An 8290-nucleotide genomic window follows, 5' to 3' on the forward strand; every position below is an offset into this window, starting at 1 on the left:
TAGATAGATCTATCGAATTTATTAAAGGCATTGTAATATTTTTTTACTTACTACGTTTAAAATTTTATACAATTTAAGACAATATCCTTATAAGGAAAAGGGCTAAAGCCCTTCAATAGACATCAACGGGCCTTCAAGACTTCCTCAAACGAATTTATCAAACATTTTCTATACAATTATTTAATATATCTTATAAGGTAAGTACGTACAGAATTAATAAATTTCAATAGATATAATTCCCTCATTACGTTCATGAAGTTATGTAAGTTTTCTTTCAGATTAGAAGTTTAAAATAAGTAAATAAAATAAAGTAAAATATAGATACATTCATAAAGGATTATATATTTCATAGTAAATATTTTTTTCGAAAATTAAAACTTCCCATGCACTTTTTCATATCATATTCTAAGTTTAAATATATTTAAAGCTATAAACTACTAGCATAGCAATCACCAACCAAAAAAATATTAATAATGTATTAATTTATGAAAAAAGTCTACTAAAAAACGTGTATTGGTTTACACCCCCGTCACCGTGTGTACCTACGCATTTCATACAGAACAAGAATGTCATTGTCATTTCTTATGTAAAGTTTATTTTTAAACAAAATATAAACAAATTAGGATGTCTCGTCTAGCAATAATCAATATTCACGGTCAATCGCAGTCTGCCCATAACGTAATAACCTTACAAATATTTATGTACTAGCTTTTTTTTGCGGCTTCGTCCGCGTTTATTTCGCTCATAACTCATTATTATCAAACCTATATCAGATTTAGACTATACGCTACAAAACTATGAAAACCGCAAATTTAATCTAGTAGTTTTTGCGTGATGCTCGAACAAACATACAGACAGATAAATAATCTAAAAAAAAGAAATTTTTGGCTTCTATTCGTCCCATAAACACCATAATTATTTTTCTTTAATATTGAGAGTGGGCTAGGTCTGTACACAGGTGTGTGTACAGACCTAGCGCACTCTCAATTTTATTAAACGTACACTTATAGGTATAAAACATATGATAAAAATATAAAAAATACTGAATATTCCATAAGCCTTTAGATTAATTAGGTTATCATATTTTTATCAATGCAACAATTGGCTTTAAATTTATCTTTTGGCGTGCAGGCGTTCAAGGGTAAAGTCTATGTCCGGACGCACCCGCGGCTCGGCTACTTCGAGATGTTTGTTACCTAGCTCTATAGATATATCTAGGCCTAGAGCATAAAATAAAGAGGGTGCAGAAGTGTTACTTATTTTTAAACTCCTAAACAGACCGAGCGTTGTGGAGCCTTTGCCTAATACTGACACAAAAGGCTATTAAATATTAATAAAATATGTTATTTTAAACTTTTATATTATAGCAACGCTTGGCTTGATTTCGTCGTATTTATTTGTAGTTCCTGAGGTAGTGAGGTGACTGAGATATTTTCTGTGAAAAGTTAAATTATTTTGATTTAATTAATTGTAATAATTTCAGTTCAAGGTAACACTATGCGGGTGGGGGGGAGTACAAAAGAGCCAAAAGTTCGTCGTGCGACCACAACGAACTCCGCTGCGAGATAACAAAATAAGTGAGAAATACACATAAGTTGCTACTGGAACTCACACTCGGCCTCTTCATATAGGAATATATTTTTGAATTTAGAGTTTCCATTTCATCCGTCATACAAAGTGGCTGGTTATAATAATATTCGCCGATTCTCAGACGACTTAGACTCTTACTAACTTGACTGATAAGATTGAGACAACATTTTAAACACGACTATTTTTCTGAACTTTCGTTATTTTATGTCTCGAACATGTGAGAATTCGGTGGGCAGCTGACTTTTTCGGCTGCAGATCTGTTGCTATGCTTGAAATATTATGCGAATGGCCGCCACGATGCTAATTACTGCGCATGCGACTAGTCAGAGACTAGACGCCTATAGACTGGTATTTTGTCTGACGTTGTGAGATTAGCATAGATGTTATTGCATGTAGGGACTTTAGCGATTTCCAAATGAAGTTTTTTTCGAAAATGGTTTTCATTTTTGTTTTGAAATTATTACAGAAATAGACAACATATTGTTATATACTGAGGAACAAAACAGGTTTTAAATACTCAAATAGTGTAAAAAAAGTGTTACAATAATAATTCTGTTACATATTACAATGTGTCACTTTTCTGGTGTTGTTAAATAAAATAAAATAAATATATTAGGACAAATCACACAGATTGAGCTAGCCCTAAAGTAAGTTCGAGACATATATATATATAAATAGATAAATATCCAAGACCTGGGCCAATCAGAATCATGACCCGACCGGGGATCGAACCCGGGACCTCTCAGTGACAAGAACTTTACCACTGCCAAGGTTGTCAAAGTCCAGGGACTCAAAAACACATACAAGAAGCACATGCTTTTTTAAAAACTATATTTAAGTGGATGGAACAATTCAGGACTCTAACCCACGACCCTGTTTTTAACTACCAGCAGATCAATTTTACTAGTACTTTCATGGCCAATAATGCCCGGTTCCCAATAGCTAATTTGTAATATTTTGTAAATAGATTAGCCCCGCCGTTATATAAATGTTTTAATGATGACAATCGTCCCGTGTGACAGGAAATGTGTGAACGAAAACAAACTCCTTGTTTCAGTCTAGGTTTGTTAATAGAAATAGATGCGTTGTTTACTTACAAATTGCCTTTGAAAGGTGTTAGAGAAGGCTATAAACGCGTTGTAGCACCGCACCGCGCACCACCCGTAATACAACGTGATTAAATTTTTACAACTTGTTTACAGTTAATAAAATTAAAAAATATATGTTTATTTTTTAAATTTATTAACTATAAATGTTGAAAAATATTATATAAAAGTAGCTGGCAAATCGTAGATGAAGAAAGAAAGGAGGAAGAATTTCAACCAACAGCGCTAGCAATAGCCGATGCAGTTGAACTTTATGATTATAATGGTGAACTGATTAACTCTCAGACTTTATTTTGGCTACAGCTAACATCGAAAGCACGATTGGTCTACATCTAGACCAGACCAGACCGAGACAAAATACTAAAAGTAAATGCTTCTAATATTAAATGCGTTGTAAACTGAAAATGTTTGCGAGTCAAACACATGAAACTATTCGATATACCTATAAATATTTTATCAATGCTCTATCAATTACACTTGGCCCATAATCTATTTAAAAGTCGTCAATATAGACTGACTAGTAGAAAATATACTTGATGCACGAGTGGATCTTATCATGTCGATCATATCTACATCGGACGGGAGAATTTGCATGTTGCGATTGGCATGTCTGTGACATTCCATTTCTCTCTAACCCAATGCCAATTTGACTAGTGTGTACTATTTTAATAACCAAAATAGCATCAAAAACATTTTATCAGTCATGTAAGCTATAAAATATTGATGAAAATAGCCTCAGATCTAATGTTATTGCTAATGTTATTTTGTTATTTGTTCCTGAATGACCATCATGTGAATTTTAATCATGTAATCCATCTCGTATAACATGGAAATTTTATTACATTTATATAATAACTAAATTAAACGAAAATTAAAACTAAATTATGACATTAATTTAAATAAAAAAATGATCCTAAATCGCCATCGTCGTGCGGTAAAGTTTTCTGAATATATTAATGTAAGACTAGACTAGACTGATAAGGATAAATTACTCCTTCTTGATTCTATAGTTAAGAAACAGTGAATACTTTCATTTTTGTAGCCAGTTATGAAAAACAATTATAAAATAGACCAAAGGGGATTTTATGGGTTAAATTTATTCGACTTCTTGATAAATTTAATGAATGAATAAAATAAACTGGATTACAAGAATTGAAGCAGTTGTACGTAGCTAAGGGTGTTATGATAAATGTTGAAACATAGAAGTCTGTCTATGTTTTGTGCGTGATTCAATTCAATAGCTAACTGATCTAATAGTAATATTTGTTGACCCTAATATTATATTAACTTAATTTCTCCAATCGCGTTTTATATGTTGTAATAAATATTTACAAACAATTATAATGTTGGATTCGATAAATCATGTACTGTATCCTCTGGTGCGAAATATAGAAAATTTAAAGTCAGTTTTAATAATATATTAAAATATCATGATTTACACGTAACTAAGTATACCTTTATCTAGCAATGGTACAAGTACACAACACATGAATTGTCACAACCTGTGTCAAAGTTTTCCACCATCTCCGCCTTGACAAAAGACGAAAATATTTCTTTCTATTTATATGTACTTCTTTGTAAAACTTTTTTTAAAGGTACACAATAACTTAATAAACGATGAAAGCCTGCAAAAGCCCTTTAGCCATTAAAAGACATATTTCCAAAAACCAAACAATAGCAAAATAAGAAAAATATAATACATTAAGAAAAGAATTATTCATAATGTTGAGATTTGAACGAAAATAATTCCTAGTCTTCATTTTTCTTTATATTTATCTTATGTCATTACAAGGATTATTTGTGTACATCCTTGTAATGACATAAATCGCTTGCTTTGAAACAAAGTCACCGGAACAGCGGAAGGTTAAGGACGAAATGGTCAGATGATTTGAAGGCTTTTATCAACGAATGGAAGGAAAAACCAAGGACGAGGATGCGCAGAGAAACCTTTGGTCTTTAATGGTTTTTGCTTAGCATTGGGATATACGAGGAAAAATTTATTGTTGTCACAAATTTTATTGCTACATCACGAGAGTTGGTGTTACAGGAAGTATTCTCAATTGTAGTTGTAGATATCGATATGCATTGGTATCTTCTGCCACACATTTTAAATAAGTCAGTAGCTTATTTTATTCAAAGGTACAGCCATCAACAAGAATGTTTTGAAGAGTTAATATTGAAAGAATAATAGCAAACCAGAGTATTAACAAATATCACAAAGGGTTGATGGTAGGTGTAGTATTTCAAGAAAAAGAAACTAAAGGTGACATTAAGTTATGAATTATGCAAGAAGTTGAAATTAAATTAATAGTCTGAAAAAATCTAGAACAAATGAAATGATTTAAAACACAGAACAAAATTTTCACGAAAAAATAACTAATGGTTGGAGAGAAGGAATGAGAAAAATAAAATAATGTAACAATATGATAGATATAACAATGTTTTCAGCTCAACAATGCTATAAGAATATAGCTTTATTATGTTTGAATAAGCCATAGATTTTTGTATCTATTTCGATGATGCACTTATATGTATAAGCAAGTCTACAGGCACTTCGCATCAGGCGATATTCTGAAGTTTATGCAGTCCTTTTTCAGAAATCCCGCTGAGGGTGAGTAGCATAGGGTTGATGAGTACCGAGCCAAAGCTTCGACGTATGACCACAACTGACCACGTTGCATGATAATAATAATAACAGACAAGTAGATAGTGTTATTGATTAAGAATCATATTCCTTTGATCATTGATTTGTTGCAAATATTTGTTGATATGTGTATGTCCGGGCTAGAAGATGGTAGAAAGCAATCAACAGCTCTAAAATAAAAAAGTACTTCCTTTTCCGTATTTTTTATAGTCGTTACTTAGAAATCATCATTGATAATGATATCAGTAAGTATTAAGGACATCTTCCGACTTAATATTTTAGCAATTTGTTCTACAATAACAACGTTATTTTTATACCGCTGAAATCGTGACATAGCTATTACATTTAGAAAGCAAACAGTGCAGTGTCGTTAAGTGCATAAAATATTAATTACATATTGAGATCGAAAATTAATAATTTTTAGTGCAGTGGGTGAAATGTAGACACGCAACGGTCAGACGTGGAATTTCGTGTGAGTCATTGATGACGTTCACCCTTTCACGTGTTTTGGACCTACCTAGAGTGCTACGGAGTGTCGTACGCGCGTAGCTAGGGTTGCAGACGTCGGGGGTGCGCCGGGGCGCGCTGGGTCGGCGCACTAACACTCACAATCAAATATTCGTCTAACCTTGATGCGAATCGGCGCACTCCGGGTTCCATCCGACGATTCAGACGTGCTGAAGGGCTCGCTTCAGGTGTAACAGTGAAAGCGACACAGATGTAGATCGCGGCGCGGGCGTCGGGCCGGAAGGCAGGCGCATCGGCGCCCGCCACCGGTTGTTCGCGGGGCTGCGGCGCACGGCCGCGCTACATGTCACGGAGCGGCGAGCGCGCTCCAAGCGCCGTGATCTGCGACTCACAGTGGCGTCGCCGTCCTACTGTCTGCCTGACGGCCGGGACGGCGGCGCGCGTTGCACCGCCCCGCTGCACTCCGCCTGCCCCCCTGGCGCTATGCCCCCCTCGCTTGGCCCCCTCCTCACCGCTTCACCCGCCCCGCCCCGAAGAATTTTCCGCATCGGGCGGGAAAAATCGATTGTGCAGCGAGCCCCGAATAATTTCGGCAAGACGCACGGCGCCCTTGCATGCACACCGGCGTCGGCGGCGCCCGCTCGCCGCCTTTCACTGCCCGCGGCCCGCCTAACATTCAATCGCAGACGCACTCACTTTACGTAATAGCCCATTGTTTTTCTCTTCACAGCGTATCTGTAAAATGAATAATAATTAAAAAATAATCACCAATAAATCGTGAAGTATGTTTTGTTATTATCTTGCAATTTTTCCATTTTTTAAAATAATATATCACGAATTATTACTTAAAACATTTGCTACTATAGATTTTTTTCATGCGTTGTTAAAAATGTTTCTATATTTTTTAAATAAAAAATGTACTTTGATTAAAATTAAAAGCAGTTTGATCAATTAGTACTTACATGCATTTTTAGCTAGTCCCTATATATTTTTATTTATTTTAACCCACAAAATATAGTATAGACGATTAACACTTATAGATAAATCTTTTCATATTAGATAATAATCTAAAAAAATGGTGGAAACTGCAAGTATCCGTGTCACAAGCCCTGTCTGAAGCGATTTGTTAATAAGAGAAAGTAGAGTCTGCAGCAAAAAGAATACACGGACCATAGTTAACTCGACAAAAATCGATTAAAAATTTGCCGGAAAGCGTAAAATGTAAGATATTGAAACTTCTACACAAAAAAAAAGGTTTTTCCAACTTATCAGATAAAATAATTAACCAATTAAGTACATACAATCATATTTTGTAAATTGGTGGAGCAAAGATTTTTTCTGATTTAAGTTTTCCTGTATATAAATAAAATTAAATATATAAACTCTCACAGTAAATATCAAATTGTGCTGCATATAGTAGCGTAACTACCGCAGGGTTTGGTGCTAAGTTCCTGGGCTCCAAACTCAAGGGGCCTTCGAACCCTGACCGACCCATTACTCGTCGCACACTCTTCATTATTGAAATCTCGTCAAAGCATCCTCAAATGTGTCAACTGAAAACAATAACTGTCATTATCTAAGCTGTAACCTTTTTTTTTACTTAATATCAGTTTCAAGTATTCTATTTATGTTATTTAAATTGTCAGTAATTGTGTGATGTAGTAATAAATTTTGAAAATTTATGTTTTTACGCTGACCCTGGGTTTTCTGACATCACAGCCCATATCATTCATTTATTTGCAATAAATACATTGAGACATGCATAGATCTTACATCACATCAATAATGCATTTAACCTACAGCAGGAAAACAAACATAAATAAAAATAAACAACAAAAAAAGAGAAACGTCATAAAAAATATATTTCCAAATTTATAAAAAAAAACACAGTCAATTTAATCTCAGTGTTTACTATCCATATATTCTATAACGCTGTAGAAACTTATATCCTTCAACCATTTTGTTACTGCAGCCTTAAATTCATTTTTGCTTAGGGATATTAAATTGTTGGGAAGTTTATTATAAATTTGAATGCTCATATCGTAGGCATTTTTTCTGTATATATAATATATATTACGAAACAGAATTTTACATTACATAAAAAACAACTTAAAGAGCTTAGTTGGGGAGGGACTAAGATATTTTTTGCTTCGGGTCTATGGTAGCCTAGATACGCATATTATCAAGTGCATTAAAAATCGTAATAACACAGTTACGGACAGCAAAATCAAATTCTCAGAATATGTCGACAGCCTGCCAGTGAGCTAGTGTTATGTTACTTTAAATAACATAATTTTCTTGTTAATTAAGTAACTACTTACACGGACTTGCTTCGCAATTTCGGAGAAATGCGGATTCCAAGTATATCGAGGTAGGCATTTTTAACACAGAAAATAATAAAATATTTTGTTTGTGACAATCAAACCGTTCTTATTTTCATTAGATATATAGAGCACTAGCTGCCAGGCTGCCAGCTGGATAA

General features: G+C 34.1%; 1 protein-coding gene across 2 annotated transcripts in view; it reads right to left on the reverse strand.

Annotated features, from left to right (window-relative positions):
- Positions 1 to 6263, reverse strand: part of LOC128671550 (protein tramtrack, beta isoform-like) — a 46925-nt gene extending 40662 nt beyond the window's left edge. The window contains exon 1 of one of the 2 annotated variants that reach the window (XM_053748132.2): positions 5858 to 6263. The gene's annotated coding sequence lies outside the window, so the exon portion shown is untranslated. The remainder of the gene's footprint in view (positions 1 to 5857) is intronic. The other variant, XM_053748131.2, reaches the window with a different exon arrangement.
- Positions 6264 to 8290: the final 2027 nt, after the last annotated feature.

The sequence above is a fragment of the Plodia interpunctella genome, chromosome 7 (assembly GCF_027563975.2).
Source record: "Plodia interpunctella isolate USDA-ARS_2022_Savannah chromosome 7, ilPloInte3.2, whole genome shotgun sequence".
Lineage (NCBI taxonomy): Eukaryota > Metazoa > Arthropoda > Insecta > Lepidoptera > Pyralidae > Plodia > Plodia interpunctella.